Source organism: Arachis stenosperma, chromosome 2, assembly GCF_014773155.1.
Source record: "Arachis stenosperma cultivar V10309 chromosome 2, arast.V10309.gnm1.PFL2, whole genome shotgun sequence".
Taxonomy (NCBI): domain Eukaryota; kingdom Viridiplantae; phylum Streptophyta; class Magnoliopsida; order Fabales; family Fabaceae; genus Arachis; species Arachis stenosperma.
In genome coordinates, this window is record NC_080378.1 from 49,961,524 (window position 1) to 49,978,166 (window position 16,643).

At 39.2% G+C, this 16,643-nt stretch overlaps 2 non-coding genes across 2 annotated transcripts; both read left to right on the forward strand.

The window, feature by feature from the left end:
• Window positions 1-8,176: 8,176 nt before the first annotated feature.
• On the forward strand, window positions 8,177-8,280 carry LOC130964207 (small nucleolar RNA R71). Its single transcript, XR_009080310.1, has one exon. It is a non-coding gene; the product is annotated as a small nucleolar RNA R71 (small nucleolar RNA).
• Window positions 8,281-15,374: 7,094 nt separating this feature from the next.
• On the forward strand, window positions 15,375-15,478 carry LOC130964463 (small nucleolar RNA R71). The gene has a single exon (XR_009080557.1). It is a non-coding gene; the product is annotated as a small nucleolar RNA R71 (small nucleolar RNA).
• Window positions 15,479-16,643: the final 1,165 nt, after the last annotated feature.

Below are 16,643 nucleotides of genomic sequence, written 5' to 3' on the forward strand. Positions count from 1 at the left end.
GTATTAACAAATACAGTTAATAAAAGAAAGCATTAAAAACAAGGAAATGACTAAAACAATCAAGAAGACTAAAATTGTCTAACTAAAAAAAATAACACTGCAGCGGCATTATGATTATGTAAACAAGTGGTGTTGCTTGAATGAATTGCATAGAAAAATAAGTGGCACACCAAACTTAGAATCTTGGTGCGTCACTTTCATTTTTGATTTGATGCAATCATCCAAAAAGATTGAAAACAATTTGTTGCAAGGCAACACCAAACTTAGAATGTAATCATATGCCAATTTATTGAAATTTAAACAAACCACAAAAAGAAAACAAAGCAGAGAAGAAATGTTACCTACGGTTGGGTTACCTCCCAACAAGTGCTCTTTTAGTGTCATTAGCTTGACATGTTATTCTTCACTTTCTTCCTCTTCTTCCAATTGGTTAAGAGGAATGACTTCAAGGAAGGAGAAGTTTCAGCTATTATCCCCTGTCTTGGTCTCCTTTCAGCAAGCTTTCTTTTGAAATTGGCTTGATTGAGCTTGCTTGCTTGATCAGGGGGAGGATTGTTTGCAGTTGACCTTTTCTTGAATATTGTCCTTGATATCTTGGTCACAATCCTCTTCTTGGTGTTTTTGTCAATTGCCTTCACTTCCTTGAGTCCAAGTCTTGGTGGTTGTGTAATTGTTGGAGTTTTGTCTTCATCAAGAGTTCCTTGCAGTGATGGTTCAATGACCCCTTCCTTCATGTGATTTTCTGCTTCACTTGAGTTTGACTTCTCTTGAGTGTCTTCCTCCCTTTCTTCTTCATGATTTTCCATTAATGCCTCTGGGAGGGAATCTTTATGTTTCATTGTCACCTCAAGTGGCTCTTGTGAATGTAAAAGTTCAGGATCAAATGCCTCCTCCACCTCATTTTTCATTAAAAATTTTGCTTGACATAGAGGCTTCCTCATCTTGCCTTTCCACTTTCTTCGTTGCTCTCAACAATTGAGCTGTGTACACTTCCATGTTTGTGAAGAAGTTCTCTTTTCTTTTCCATAATTTCTTTTCCTCCTCCCAACATCTTTTGAGCATGGACTCAATCCTTGAGAGTCCTTGGCTTGTGGAAGTTTGTGTTGGTTGTGAGTCATGGGATGGATTTTGTGTTGAGGCATAGTTAATTGATGAAGAATTTTCAAATGAGAAACTGGGAAGTGAGGGTGGATAATTTTTCATGTGATTTGACTGCTCAGAATTTGCAGTTTCTTGGTGATACTCCCATCCACCATGAGGATAATGATATGAATCATTTTGTGGTGGTGGTTGGTATCCCTCATAATTCTCTTGCTCATCTTGGGGTTCTGAAGCAAACCTCCATGGATTGGAGTGCTCAGAATTTGTATCTTCTTGGTGATATTCCCAACCACCATTAGAGATTGGTGATGGTGGGTAATATCCCATAAAATTTGTTCGATCATAAGATGAGTTAAACTCCATTTAAATTTTGGAAAACACAACACCAAGGAAAATTGAAATTACTCATATCAGAGATGAGAATTTCTTAGTGAGGCAAAAACTCAAACACCTTGGTTTCAATTTAAAACAAGAAACAAAAACAAAAAAAATGCTTGATCTAGACTTCTCACCCACTTAATCATTGTTGATCTAATCAATCCCCGGCAACGGCGCCAAAAACTTGATGGTGTTTTTGCGGAAAACAAATTTTCCAACACACAAATCCAATCGGCAAGTATACCGGGTCGCATCAAGTAGTAATAACTCACAAGAGTGAGGTCGATCCCACAGGGATTGATGGATCAAGCAACTTTAGTGGGTGATTAGTTTAGTCAAGCTAACATTGAAGTGAATTGTGTGAAGTTGATCAACAGAAAGTAAATTGCAGGAATGATAAAGTTGCAGAATCTAAATGGGCAGAAAACTTAAAGAGCAAGAAAGTAAAATAGCTGAAACTTAAATTGCAAGAATTGTAAATTGCATCAAATGTAAAGGGGAGTGGGTGCTGGAAATTAAAGGAAGCAATAGATTAAGCAATTGGAAATTTAAATTGCGGAAAATGTAAATGTGCAGGAAATTAAATCTAGCTCAATGTGAACAAAGATGTGAAAGTGAAGAATGTAGGAAAGGAAATTGCAGAAAAGTAAATGTAGCAGAAGAGGAATGAAACAGAAAGTAAAATGCAGCTCAATTTCAATAGCTAAGGGAAAGTTGAAGATCTCAGGGGTGGAGGAGACTAGAAAACAAGTCTAGATCTCAATCCCTTCCTTGATCAAAGTAGAAAGCAAATTGAAGAAGAAAGAAAGATGAAAGCCGTAGAGAAAAACTTGGATCCAAAACTCAATTCACTGAAATTTTGCAGAAGAATAACAAGAGAAATCTTAGACCAAGAGGGAAACAGAATTCCTTCACTCTCAATCCCAGATTTAAGACAAAAAAAAATAAAGGAAAGAGCTCTCCTACAAAGATGGAATTGATGCCTTTATATAGGCTTTACAAAATGAAAAATGAAAATGAAATTAAAACAAATTACAAAAATGAAAATCCTAATTTAATTGATCCATGTGCCTTTGAGTGATGATGTGGGCTTTGCTTGCTTTGGATTTGAGGAGAAATGGGTTTGGTTGGCCTTGATTCAATTTGGAGAGGAATTGAATTTAAATGAAATTTTGGTTGAATTTTTGGCCCATGTGCTCCCAGGAGGCTGCCCTGCCCTTGTGGAGGGCAGGGCAGGAATTGATGCGTGCGGCCTTGGTGCGAGCGTGGTGTGCAAGTTGGTGCTGCAGAATGCTGTGAGCGCCCAGATTTTACCTTAGCGAAATTCTTGCTTCCAACCTCACTTTGCATCACGATTCTACCCTGCCCTTGGCAAGAGCAGGGCAGTGTGTGCTGTTTGCCTATTCTTCATTAATTTTGTCATGGGCCACGCTTTTAAAAGCGTGGCCTAAAGCTCCAAAGTGTACCCCAACTTCAAAGTGTGTCCCAAAGCTCTTTTTTTTCTCCTTTTTTTGTGCTTCTTTGCTTCTTTTTCTTCTTATTTCCTACAAGATTTATAAAATTAAAAGATCAAGGAAATCTATCATTTAAGTACAAAAGCATTCAATATTTAAGCACAAATCATCAATTTATTGTATGTAAAGCATAGAAAAATAGGTATATGATGACTTGTCATCAGAGGTTCCAACATTGCTCTGAGTATCTGTGAGGCTCCATGAGAGCCCTCTGTCAAGCTACTGACATTAAAGAAGCGCTTGTTGGGAGGCAACCCAATGTTATATTTTACCTATTTTCCTTTGTTATTTTATGTTTTTTTTGTAGGTTGATGATCATAAGAAGTCACAAAATCAATTGAAAAAGCAAAAACAGAATGAAAAACAGGAAGAAAAATAGCACACCCTGGAGGAAGAACCTACTGACGTTTAAACGCCAGTGAGGCTAGCAGATGGGCGTTTAACGCCCAGTCTGGCACCATTCTGGGCGTTTAACGCCAGAAAGGGGCACCAGACTGGCGTTAAACGCCAGGAAAGGGCAAGAACCTGGCGTTAAACGCCAGAAATGGGCACCAGCCCGGCGTTTAATGCCAGAATTGGCTCAAAACGTGATTTTCCATGCCATTTGGTGCAGGGATGACTTTTCCTTGACACCTCAGAATCTGTGGACCCCACAGGATCCCCACCTACCCCCACCACCCTCTTTCTTCTTCACCCATTCACCAATCACTTCCATACCTCTTCCCAAAAACCCTTCACCTATCAAATCCCATCTTTCTCTTCACCACTCACATCCATCCTTCATAAAATCCCACCTACCTCACCATTCAAATTCAAACCACTTTCCCTCCCAAACCCACCCATCATGGCCGAACCATGAGCCCCCCTCTCCTATATAAACCCTTCTTCACTCCTTCATTTTCACACAACCTAAACACCACTTCTCCCCCTCTTTAGCCGAACACAAAGCCATTCCCTTCTTCCTCATTTCTTCTTCTTCTACTCTCTTCTTTCTTCTTTTGCTCGAGGACGAGCAAACCTTTTAAGTTTGGTGTGGTAAAAGCATTGCTTTTTGTTTTTCCATAACCATTTATGGCATCCAAAGCCGGAGAAACCTCTAGAAAGAGGAAAGGGAAGGCAAAAGCTTCCACTTCTGAGTCATAGGAGATGGAGAGATTCATCTCAAGGGTGCATCAAGACCACTTCTATGAAGTTGTGGCCTTGAAGAAGGTGATCCCCGAGGTCCCTTTTTCACTCAAAAAGAGTGAATATCCGGAAATCCGACATGAGATCCGAAGAAGAGGTTGGGAAGTTCTTACCAACCCCATTCAACAAGTCAGAATCTTAATGGTTCAAGAGTTCTATGCCAATGCATGGATCACCAAGAGCCATGATCAAAGTGTGAACCCGGATCCAAAGAATTGGCTTACTATGGTTCGGGGGAAATACTTGGATTTTAGTCCGGAAAATGTGAGGTTAGCATTCAACTTGCCTATGATGCAAGGAGATGAACATCCTTACACTAGAAGGGTCAACTTTGATCAAAGGTTGGACCAAGTCCTCACTGACATTTGTGAAGAGGGCGCCCAATGGAAGAGAGATTCAAGAGGGAAGCCGGTTCAACTAAGAAGGCATGACCTCAAGCCCGTGGCTAGAGGATGGTTGGAGTTTATCCAACGCTCAATCATTCCCACTAGCAACCGGTCCGAAGTTACTCTTGACCGGGCCATCATGATCCATAGCATCATGATTGGAGAGGAAGTAGAAGTTCATGAGGTTATAGCCCAAGAACTCTATAAGGTGGCGGACAAGTCCTCCACCATGGCAAGGTTAGCCTTTCCTCATCTCATTTGTCACCTCTGTTATTCAGTTGGAGTTGACATAGAGGGAGACACCCCCATTGATGAGGACAAGCCCATCACTAAGAAAAGGATGGAGCAAACAAGAGACCCTTCTCATCATGAAATCCCTGAGATACCTCAAGGGATGCACTTTCCTCCACAAAACTATTGGGAGCAACTTAACACCTCCCTAGGAGAATTGAGTTCCAACATGGGACAACTAAGGGTGGAGCATCAAGAACACTCCATTCTCCTCCATGAAATTAGAGAAGATCAAAGAATCATGAGAGAGGAGCAAAAAAGACAAAGAAGAGATATTGAGGAGCTCAAGCACTCCATAAGACCTTCAAGAGGAAGAACAAGCCGCCATCACTAAGGTGGATCCATTCTTTAATCTCCTTGTTCTTTATTTTTCTGTTTTTCGAAAATTATGCTTTATGTTTATCCATGTTTGTGTCTTATGATCATTAGTATCTATGCCTTAAAGTTATGAATGTCCTATGAATCCATCACATTTCTTAAATAAACAATGTTCTTAATTGAAAAAGAGAAGAATTGCATGAATTTTGAATTTTATAACAGATTAATTATTCTGATGTGGTGGCAACACTTTTGTTTCCTGAATGTATGCTTGAACAGTGCATATGTCTTTTGAATTTGTTGTTCATGAATGTTGGCTCTTGAAAGAATGATGAAAAAGGAGACATGTTACTGAGGATCTGAAAAATCACAAAAATGATTCTTGAAGCAAGAAAAAGCAGTGAATAAAAAAAAAGAAGCAAGCGAAAAAAAAAGGAAGGAGAAAAACGAAAAAAAGGGTGGGAAAAGAGAAAAAGAAAGAAAAAAAAAGAAAGAAATAAAGTTGTGATCCAAGGCAAAAAGAGTGTGCTTAAGAACCCTGGACACCTCTAATTGGGGACTCTAGCAAAGCTGAGTCACAAACTGAAAAGGTTCACCCAATTATGTGTCTGTGGCATGTATGTATCCGGTGGTAATACTGGAAGACAGAGTGCTTTGGGCCACAGCCAAGACTCAATAAGTAGCTGTGTTCAAGAATCATCATACTTAACTAGGAGAATCAATAACACTATCTGGATTCTGAGTTCCTAAAGAAGCCAATCATTCTGAATTTCAAAGGATAAAGTGAGATGCCAAAACTGTTCAGAGGCAAAAAGCTAAAAGCCCCGCTCATCTAATTAATACTGATCTTCATAGATGTTTTTGGAGTTCATTGCATATTCTCTTCTTTTTATCTTATTTGATTTTCAGTTGCTTGAGGACAAGCAACAATTTAAGTTTGGTGTTGTGATGAGCGGATAATTTGTACGCTTTTTGGCATTGTTTTTAGTATGATTTTAGTAGTTTTAGTTGAGTTCTTAGTATATTTTTATTAGTTTTTAGTTAAAATTCACTTTTCTGGACTTTACTATGAGTTTGTGTATTTTTCTGTGATTTCAGGTATTTTCTGGCTGAAATTGAGGGACCTGAGCAAAAATCTGATTCAGAGACTGAAAAGGACTGCAGATGCTGTTGGATTCTGACCTCCCTGCACTCGAAGTGGATTTTCTGGAGCTACAGAAGCCCAATTGGCGCGCTCTCAACGGCGTTGGAAAGTAGACATCCTGGGCTTTCAAGCAATATATGATAGTCCATACTTTGCCCAAGATTTGATGGCCCAAACCGGCGTTCAATGTCACCCTCAGAATTCCCAGCGTTAAACGCCGGAACTGGCACCAAAATGGGAGTTAAACGCCCAAACTGGCACAAAAGCTGGCGTTTAACTCCAAGAAGAGTCTCTACACGAAAATGCTTCATTGCTCAGCCCAAGCACACACCAAGTGGGCCCGGAAGTGGATTTTTATGTCATTTACTCATCTCTGTACACCCTAGGCTACTAGTTCTCTATATATAGGACCTTTTACTATTGTATTTTAGAAATCTTCTGATCTTTGGAATCTTTTGATCTTTAGATCTTTTGATCACCTTTGGGAGGCTGGCCATTCGGCCATGCCTAGACCTTGTTCTTATGTATTTTCAACGGTGGAGTTTCTACACACCATAGATTAAGGTGTGGAGCTCTGCTGTACCTCGAGTATTAATGCAATTACTATTGTTCTTCTATTCAATTCCGCTTGTTCTTATTCCAAGATATTCATTCGCACTCAAGAACTTGATGAATGTGATGATTATGTGACACTCATCATCATTCTCACCTATGAACAAAGTGACTGACAACCACTTCTGTTCTACAAGCAAACAAGGCTCTAATGTTTATCTCTTGGATTCCTGATACACGATGCATGGTTGATCGCCTGACAACCGAGTGCTCGCCTGACAAACGAGCCAGCCATTCCGTGAGATCAGAGTCTTTGTGGTATAGGCAAGAACTGATGGCGGCATTCAAGAGAATCCGGAAGGTCTAACCTTGTCTGTGGTATTCTGAGTAGGATTCAATGATTGAATGACTGTGACGTGCTTCAAACTCCTGAGGGCGGGGCGTTAGTGACAGACGCAAAAGAATCACTGGATTCTATTCCGGCCTGATCGAGAACCGACAGATGGATAGCCGTGCCATGACAGGGTGCGTTGAACATTTCCACTGAGAGGATGGGAGGTAGCCACTGACAACGGTGAAACCCTTGCATAAGCTTGCCATGGAAAGGAGTAAGAAGGATTGGATAAAGACAGTAGGAAAGCAGAGAGACAGAAGGGAAAGCATCTTCATACGCTTATCTGAAGCTCTCACCAATGATATACATAAGTATCTCTATCTTTATCTTTATGTTTCATTCATCATCTATACCCATTTGAGTCTGCCTGACTAAGATTTACAAGGTGACCATAGCTTGCTTCATACCAACAATCTCCGTGGGATCGACCCTTACTCGCGTAAGGTTTATTACTTGGACGACCCAGTGCACTTGCTGGTTAGTTGTGCGAAGTTGTGTTTATGCCATGGTAGTGCGCACCAAGTTTTTGGGGCCATTACTAGGGATTATTTGAGTTGTAGTGATCACAATTTCGTGCACCAATGCCTCTTTAGTACTGTTGGATGCATTTTGCCATCCATTCAGACTTTGAGAAATCATGTTGACTTTCTGAGTCAACACTTTGTTCTGAGCCAATATGGCATTCAGAGCATCAATTTCAAGAACTCCCTTCCTTTGAGGCGTCCCATTATTCACGGAATTCCTCTCAGAAGTGTACATGAATTGGTTATTTGCAACCATGTCAATAAGTTCCTGAGCTTCTGCAGGCATTTTCTTTAGGTGAATGGATCCACCTGCAGAATGGTCCAATGACATCTTAGAGAACTCAGATAGACTATAATAGAATATATCTATCATGGTCCATTCTAAAAACATGTCAGAAGGACATCTTTTGGTCATCTGTTTGTATCTTTCCCAAGCTTCATAGAGGGATTCACCATCTTTTTGTTTGAAGGTCTGAACATCCACTCTAAGCTTGCTCAGCTTTTGAGGAGGAAAGAACTTAGCCAAGAAGGTCGTGACCAGCTTATCCCAGGAGTCCAGGCTATCTTCAGGTTAAGAGTCCAACCATGTTCTAGCTCTGTCTCTTACAGCAAAAGGGAAAAGCATGAGCTTGTAGACTTCAGGATCTACTCCATTAGTCTTAACAGTCTCACAGATCTGCAAGAACTCAGTTAAGAACTGGTAAGGATCTTCTAATGGAAGTCCATGAAACTTGCAGTTCTGTTACATTAGAGCAACTAATTGAGGTTTCAGCTTAAAATTGTTTTCTTCTATGGTGGGAATTGAGATGCTTCTTCCATCAAACTTGGAAGTAGGTGTAGTATAATCACCAAGCATCTTTCTTGCATTATTGTTGTTAGGTTCGGCTGCCATATCCTTCTCTTGTGCGAAAATTTCAGTAAGGTTATCTCTGGATTGTTGTAATTTGGCTTCTCTTAGTTTTCTCTTCAGAGTCCTTTCAAGTTCAGGGTCAGCTTCAACAAGAATGCCTTTTTCCTTGTTCCTGCTCATATGAAAGAGAAGAGAATAAGAAAAGAAGAGAAGAGGAATCCTCTATGTCACAGTAAAGAGGTTCCTTATTGTCAGTAGAAGAAGAAAAGGGAATAAAGAAAGGAGAATCCAAACAGAAGGGTGAGGATAGGGGTAGTGATTTGAGATGAAGAGAGGTGAAGAGAAGTGTTAGTAAATAAATAAATAAATAGAAGAAGAGGAGAGAGAGATTTTCGAAAATAAATTTTGAAAAGGTGTTAATGATTTTTTAAAATTAAAATAAGAAATAAAATTAAAATTAAAATTTGAAACAATTAATTAATTAAAAAGAATTTTGAAAAAGGGGGAGATATTTTTGAAAATTAGAGAGAGAAAAGTAGTTAGGTGGTTTTGAAAAAGATAAGAAACAAACAAAAAGTTAGTTAGTTAATTGAAAAAGATTTTGAAAATCAATTTTGAAAAGATAAGAAGATAAGAAGTTAGAAAAGATATTTTAAAATCAAATTTTTGAAAAAGATAAAAAGATATGATATAAAAGATATGATAAAAAGATATGATAAGAAGATAAGATAGAAAAGATATGATTGAAAAGATTTAATCTTTAAAATTAAAATTAATTGCTTTGACTAACAAGAAACCAAAAGATATGATTCTAGAATCTAAATATTGAACCTTTTTTGACAAGAAAGTAACAAACTTTCAAATTTTTGAATCAATCATATTAATTGTTAGTGAATTTTCGAAAATTATGAAATAAAGTTAAGAAAAAGAGATTTTGAAAAATAATTTTCAAAATTTTCGAAAAATAGTAAAAATAAAAAAAGATATGATTTTTGAAAAAGATTTTGAAAAGATAAGATTTTTAAAATTGAAAATTTGACTTGACTTACAAGAAACAACTAAATTTAAAAAATTTTTTGACTAAGTCAACCCAAATTTTCGAAATTTATGAGAAAAATAAGAAAAAGATATTTTTTTGGTTTTTTTGAATTTTTAATGATGAGAGAGAGAAACACAAATACGACCCAAAACATAAAAATTTTGGATCAAAACACATGATGCGTGCAAGAACACTATGAATGTCAAGATGAACACCAAGAACACTTTGAAGATCATGATGAACATCAAGAACATATTTTTGAAAAATTTTTGATGCAAAGAAAACATGCAAGACACCAAACTTAGAAATCTTTAATGCATGGACAATATGAATGCAAGAATGCACATGAAAAAAATAAAAGACACAAAATAAGAAAACATCAAGATCAAACAAGAAGACTTACCAAGAACAACTTGAAGATCATGAAGAACACTATGAATGCATGAATTTTCGAAAAATGCAAGAAAAATTTTTTAAAGCATGCAATTGACACAAAATATTTTTGGTTTTTTTTATTTTATGATTTTTTTGGATTTTCTTTTATATTTTTCAAAAAACATATAGGAAAAAGAAAGTAATGAATCCAAAGTCCTCAATCAAAATCATGTGAATAAGCCATGGCTTAATAGTCAGCCAAGCTAAAACATGTTATATGAAACTCTAGGATTCATTCTTGAAAACTCTGAAAATTTTTGAAAACAGGTGAGAAATTTTGAAAAATATTTTTGAAAAGAAAATAAAAAAGAAAATTACCCAATCTGAGCAACAAGATGAACCGTCAGTTGTCCATACTCGAACAATCCCTGGCAATGGCACCAAAAACTTGGTGCACGGAATTGTGATCATCAACAATGGCTCCAAAGACTTGGTGCTCTCAAACATGAATCACACTTTGTCACAACTCCGCACAACTAACCAGCAAGTGTACTGGGATGTCCAAGTAATAAACCTTACGTGAGTAAGGGTCGATCCCACAGATATTGTTGGTATGAAGCAAGCTATGGTCACCTTGTAAATCTCAGTCAGGCGGATAATAATTGATTATTGGGTTTTCAAATAATAATAAATAATAAACAGAAAATAAAGATAGAGATACTCATGTAATTCAATGGTGGGAATTTCAGACAAGTATATGGAGGTGTTGTGTTCCTTCTGAATCTCTACTTTCCTACTGCTTTTATCCAATCCTTCTTACTCCTTTCCATGGCAAGCTGTATGTAGGGCATCACCGTTGTCAATGGCTACATCCCATCCTCTCAGTGAAAATGATCCAAATGCTCTGTCACAGCACGGCTAATCATCTGTCGGTTCTCGATCATGTTGGAATAGAATCACTTGATTCTTTTGCGTTTGTCATCACGCCTAGCAATCGCGAGTTTGAAGCTCGTCACAGTCATTCAATCCCGGAATCCTACTCGGAATACCACAGACAAGGTTAGACTTTCCGAATTCCCATGAATGCTACCATCAATTCTAGCTTATACCATGAAGATTCTGCTTAAGGAATCCAAGAGATATGCGCCCGGTCTAAGATAGAACAGAAGTGGTTGTCAGTCACACGTTCATAGGTGAGAATGATGATGAGTGTCACAGATCATCACATTCATCATGTTGAAGTGCAACGAATATCTTAGAATAAGAATAAGTTGAATTGAATAGAAAATAGTAGTAATTGCATTGAAACTCGAGGTACAGCAGAACTCCACACCTTTAATCTATGGTGTGCAGAAACTCCACCGTTGAAAATACATAAGGGATGAAGGTCTAGGCATGGCCGAATGGCCAGCCCCCAAACATGATCAATAGTCTCCTAAGATGAATAATGGAATAAAACCGAAACCAAAGATTTGTAATACACTAGTAAAAAGTTCTATTTATACTAAACTAGCTACTAGGGTTTACAGAAGTAAGTAATTGATGCATAAATCCACTTCTGGGGCCCATTTGGTGTGTGCTTGGGCTGAGCTTGATCTATCCACGAGCTGAAGCTTCTCTTGGAGTTGAACGCCAAGTTGTAACGTGTTTTGGGCGTTCAACTTTGGTTCGTGCCGTGTTTCTGGCGTTTGACTTCAGAATGCAGCATGGAACTGGCGTTGAGCGCCAGTTTACATCATCAAATCTCGAACAAAGTATGGACTATTATATATTGCTGGAAAGCTCTGGATGTCTAATTTCCAACGCCATTGAGAGCGCGCCATGTGGAGTTCTGTAGCTCCAGAAAATCCATTTTGAGTGCAGGGAGGTCAGATTCCAACAGCATCAGCAGTCCTTTGTCAGCCTCCTATCAGAGTTTTGCTCAGGTCCCTCAATTTCAGCCAGAAAATACCTGAAATCACAGAAAAGCACACAAACTCATAGTAAAGTCCAGAAATATTAATTTAACACAAAAACTAATGAAAACATCCCTAAAAGTAACTAGATCATACTAAAAACTACCTAAAAACAATGCCAAAAAGCGTATAAATTATCCGCTCATCAACCGGCTTGCCTTTTGAGTCTCTTTTCCATTGAGCTCCTTCCACACATATGTCTATGAGGACTTGGTCCAACCTTTGATCAAAGTTGACCCTTCTAGTGTAGGGGCGTGCGTCTTCTTGCATCATAGGCAAGTTGAATGCCAACCTTATGTTCTCCGGACTGAAATCTAAGCATTTCTCCCGAACCATTGTAAGCCAATTCTTTGGCTTTGGGTTCATGCTTTGAACATGGTTTCTAGTGATCCATGCATTGGCATAGAACTCTTGAACCATTAAAATTCCGACTTGTTGAATGGGATTGGTAAGAACTTCCCAACCTCTTCTTTGGATCTCATGTCGGATCTCTGGATACTCATTTTTCTTGAGCATGAAAGGGACCTCAGGGATCACCTTCTTCTTTGCCACAACTTCATAGAAGTGGTCTTGATGGACCTTTTAGATGAATCTCTCCATTTTCTATGACTCGGAGGTAGAGGCTTTTGTCTTCCCTTTCCTCTTTCTAGAGGTTTCTCTGGCCTTATGTGCCATAAATGGTTATGGAAAAACAAAAATATTATGCTTTTACCACACCAAACTTATAATGTTGCTCGTCCTCGAGCAAAAGAGGAAAGAATAGAAGAAGAATAAGATATGGAGGAGAGGGAGAGAGATGTGTATTCGGCCAAGAGGGAGAAGAGAGGGTTGTGTTATGTGAAAATGAAGAAGGAAGAAGGGGTTTATATAGTGGAGGGAGAGGGATTTAGGTTCGGTCATTTAGGGTGAGTTTGGGTGGGAAAGAGATTTTGAATTTGAAGGTAGGTGGGATTTATGGGGAAGAGTGGATGGATGTGAGTGGTGAATTGGTGATGGGAAAGAGTGATTGAGGTGATTGGTGAATGATGTTTGGGGAAGAGTGTTATGAAACGGTGTGAGAGAGAGGGAGAAGGTAGGTAGGGATCCTGTGGAGTCCACAGATCTTGAGGTGATCCTGTGGGGTCCACAGATCCTGAGGTGTTAAGGATTTCTCATCCCTGCACCTTTTAGGCGTGTAAAATGCCCTCTATATGCAATCCTGGTGTTTAACGCCAGACTGCAGCATGTTTCTGGCGTTAAACGCCACTTCCATGCTTGTTTTGGGCGTTCAACGCCAATCTGCATCATGTTTCTGACGTTGAATGCCACTTCCATGCTTGTTGCTGGTGTTTAATGCCAGCTTTCCTCAGGGTGCATTCCTGGCATTTAAATGCCAGACTGCTGCTTGTTTCTGGCGTTCAACGCCAGCTTCATGCTTTGTTCTGGCCTTAAACGCCAGCCATATGCTCCTTACTGGCGTTTAAACGCCAGTAAGCTCTTCCTCCATGGTATGCTTTTTCTTCTGCTGTTTTTTATTCTGTTTTTAATTTTTGCAATTGTTTTGTGACTCCACATGATCATAAACCTAATAAAACATAAAATAACAATAGAAATATAGATAATTAAAAATTGGGTTGCCTCCCAATAAGCACTTCTTTAATGTCAATAGCTTGACAGTGAGCTCTCATAGAGCTTCACAGGTGTTCAGAGCATTGTTGGAACCTCCCAACACCAAACTTAGAGTTTGAATGTAGGGGTTCAACACCAAACTTAGAGTTTGGTTGTGGCCTTCCAACACCAAACTTAGAGTTTGATTGTGGGGGCTCTGTTTGACTCTGTATTGAGAGAAGCTTATCGTGCCTCTTTTCCATGGTTACAGAAGGATAACCTTGAGCCTTAAACACAAGGTAGTCCACATTCAGTTGAAGGACTAGTTCACCTCTGTCAACATCAATCACAGCTTTTGTTGTGGCTAGAGAGGGTCTTCCAAGAATGATGGATTCATTCTCATCCTTCCCAGTGTCTAAGATTATGAAATCAGCAGGGATGTAAAGGCCTTCACCTTTACCAACATGTCCTCTACAAATCTATAAGCTTGTTTTATTGACTTGTCTGTCATCTCTAATGAGATTCTTGCAGTTTGTACCTCAAAGATCTCCAGTTTCTCCATTACAGAGAGTGGCATCAGATTTATACCTGACCCCAGGTCACATAGAGCATTCTCAAAGGTCATGGTGCCTATCGTACATGGTATTAAGAATTTACCAGGATCTTGTTTCTTTTGAGGCAAAGTTTGCTGAACTCATGTATTTAGTTCACTAATGAGCAATGGAGGTTCACTTTTCCAAGTCTCATTATCAAACAACTTGGCATTCAGCTTCATGATGGCTCATAGATATTGAGCAACTTGCTCTTCAGTTACATCTTCATCCTCTTCAGAGGAAGAATAGTTCTCAGAGCTCATGAATGGTAAAAGGAGGTTCAATGGAATCTCTATGGTCTCTAGGTGAGCCTCAGATTCCTTAGGTTCTTCAGTCTGGAACTCCTTTTTGTTCAGAGGACGTCCCAGGAGGTCTTCCTCACTGGGATTCACGTCCTTTCCCTTCCTTGTGCATTCGGCCACACCAAGCAAGGTTTTGGCCTTGCACTCTCTTTTTGGATTCTCTTCTGTATTGCTTGTAAAAGTACTAGGAGGAGTTTCAATGATTTTCTTACTCAGCTGACCCACTTGTGCCTCCAAGTTTCTAATGGAGGACCTTGTTTCACTCATGAAACTTAAAGTGGCCTTAGATAGATCAGAGACCATGTTTGCTAAGCTAAAGGGGCTCTACTCAGAATTCTCTGTCTGTTGCTGAGAAGATGATGGAAAAGGCTTGCTTTTGCTAAACCTGTTTCTTCCACCATTGTTAAAGCCTTATTGAGGCTTTTGTTGATCCTTCCATGAGAAATTTGGGTGATTTCTCCATGAGGAATTATAGGTGTTTCCATAGGGTTCACCCATGTAATTTACCTCTGTTATTGCAGGGTTCTCAGGATCATAAGCTTCTTTTTTAGAAGATGCCTCTTTAGTACTGTTGGATGCATTTTGCCATCCATTCAGACTCTGAGAAATCATGTTGACTTACTGAGTCAACATTTTGTTCTAAGCCAATATGGCATTCAGAGCATCAATTTCAAGAACTCCCCTCTTCTGAGGTGTCCCATTACTCACAGGATTCCTCTCAGAGGTGTACATGAATTGGTTATTTGCAACCATGTCAATAAGTTCTTGAGCTTCTGCAGGCGTTTTCTTTAGGTGAATGGATCCACCTGCAGAATGGTCCAGTGACATCTTAGAAAGCTCAGATAGACCATCATAGAATATATCCAAAATGGTCCACTCTGAAAGCATGCCAGAAGGACACTTTTTGGTCAACTGCTTGTACCTTTCCCAAGCTTCATAGAGGGATTCACCATCTTTTTGCTTGAAGGTCTGAACATCCACTCTAAGCTTGCTCAGCTTTTGAGGAGGAAAGAACTTGGCCAAGAAGGCCGTGACCAGCTTATCCTAAGAGTCCAGGCTATCTTTAGGTTGAGAGTCCAACCATGTTCTAGCTCTATCTCTTACAGCAAAGGGGAAAAGCATGAGCCTGTAGACTTCAGGATCTACTGATGAGCGGATAATTTATACGCTTTTTGGCATTGTTTTTAGGTAGTTTTTAGTAAGTTCAAGCTACTTTTAGGGATGTTTTCATTAGTTTTTATGTTAAATTCACATTTCTGGACTTCACTATGAGTTTGTGTGTTTTTCTGTGATTTCAGGTAATTTCTGGCTGAAATTGAGGGACTTGAGCAAAACTCTGATAGGAGGCTGACAAAGGACTGCTGATGCTGTTGGAATCTGACCTCCCTGCACTCGAAATAGATTTTCTGGAGCTACAAAACTCCAAATGGCGCGCTCTCAACGGCGTTGAAAAGTAGACATTCAGAGCTTTCCAGAAATATATAATAGTCCAGAATTTATTTGGGAATTGACGACGTAAACTGGCGCTCAACGCCAGTTCCATGTTGCTGTCTGGAGTAAAACGCCAGAAACACGTCACGACCCGGAGTTGAACGCCCAAAACACGTTACAACTTGGCGTTCAACTCCAAAAGAAGCCTCAGCTCGTGGATAGATCAAGCTCAGCCCAAACACACACCAAGTGGGCCCCGGAAGTGGATTTATGCATCAATTACTTACTCATGTAAACCCTATTAACTAGTCTAGTATAAATAGGATAATTTACTATTGTATTAGACATCTTTGGTCTCAGTTTTATTTTATTCTTCATCTTAGGAGGCTATTGATCAATTTTTGGGGGCTGGCCATTCGGCCATGCCTGAACCTTTCACTTATGTATTTTCAATAGTGGAGTTTCTACACACCATAGATTAAGGGTGTGGAGCTCTGCTGTACCTCATGTTTTAATGCAATTACTATTATTTCCTATTCAATTCTCTTTATTCCTATTCCAAGATATTCGTTGCACTTCAACTTAATGAATGTGATGATCCGTGACACTCATCATCATTCTCACCTATGAACGCGCGTGATTGACAACCACTTCCGTTCTACCTTAGGCCGGGCGCATATCTCTTGGATTCCTTAATCAGAATCTTCGTGGTATAAGCAAGAAT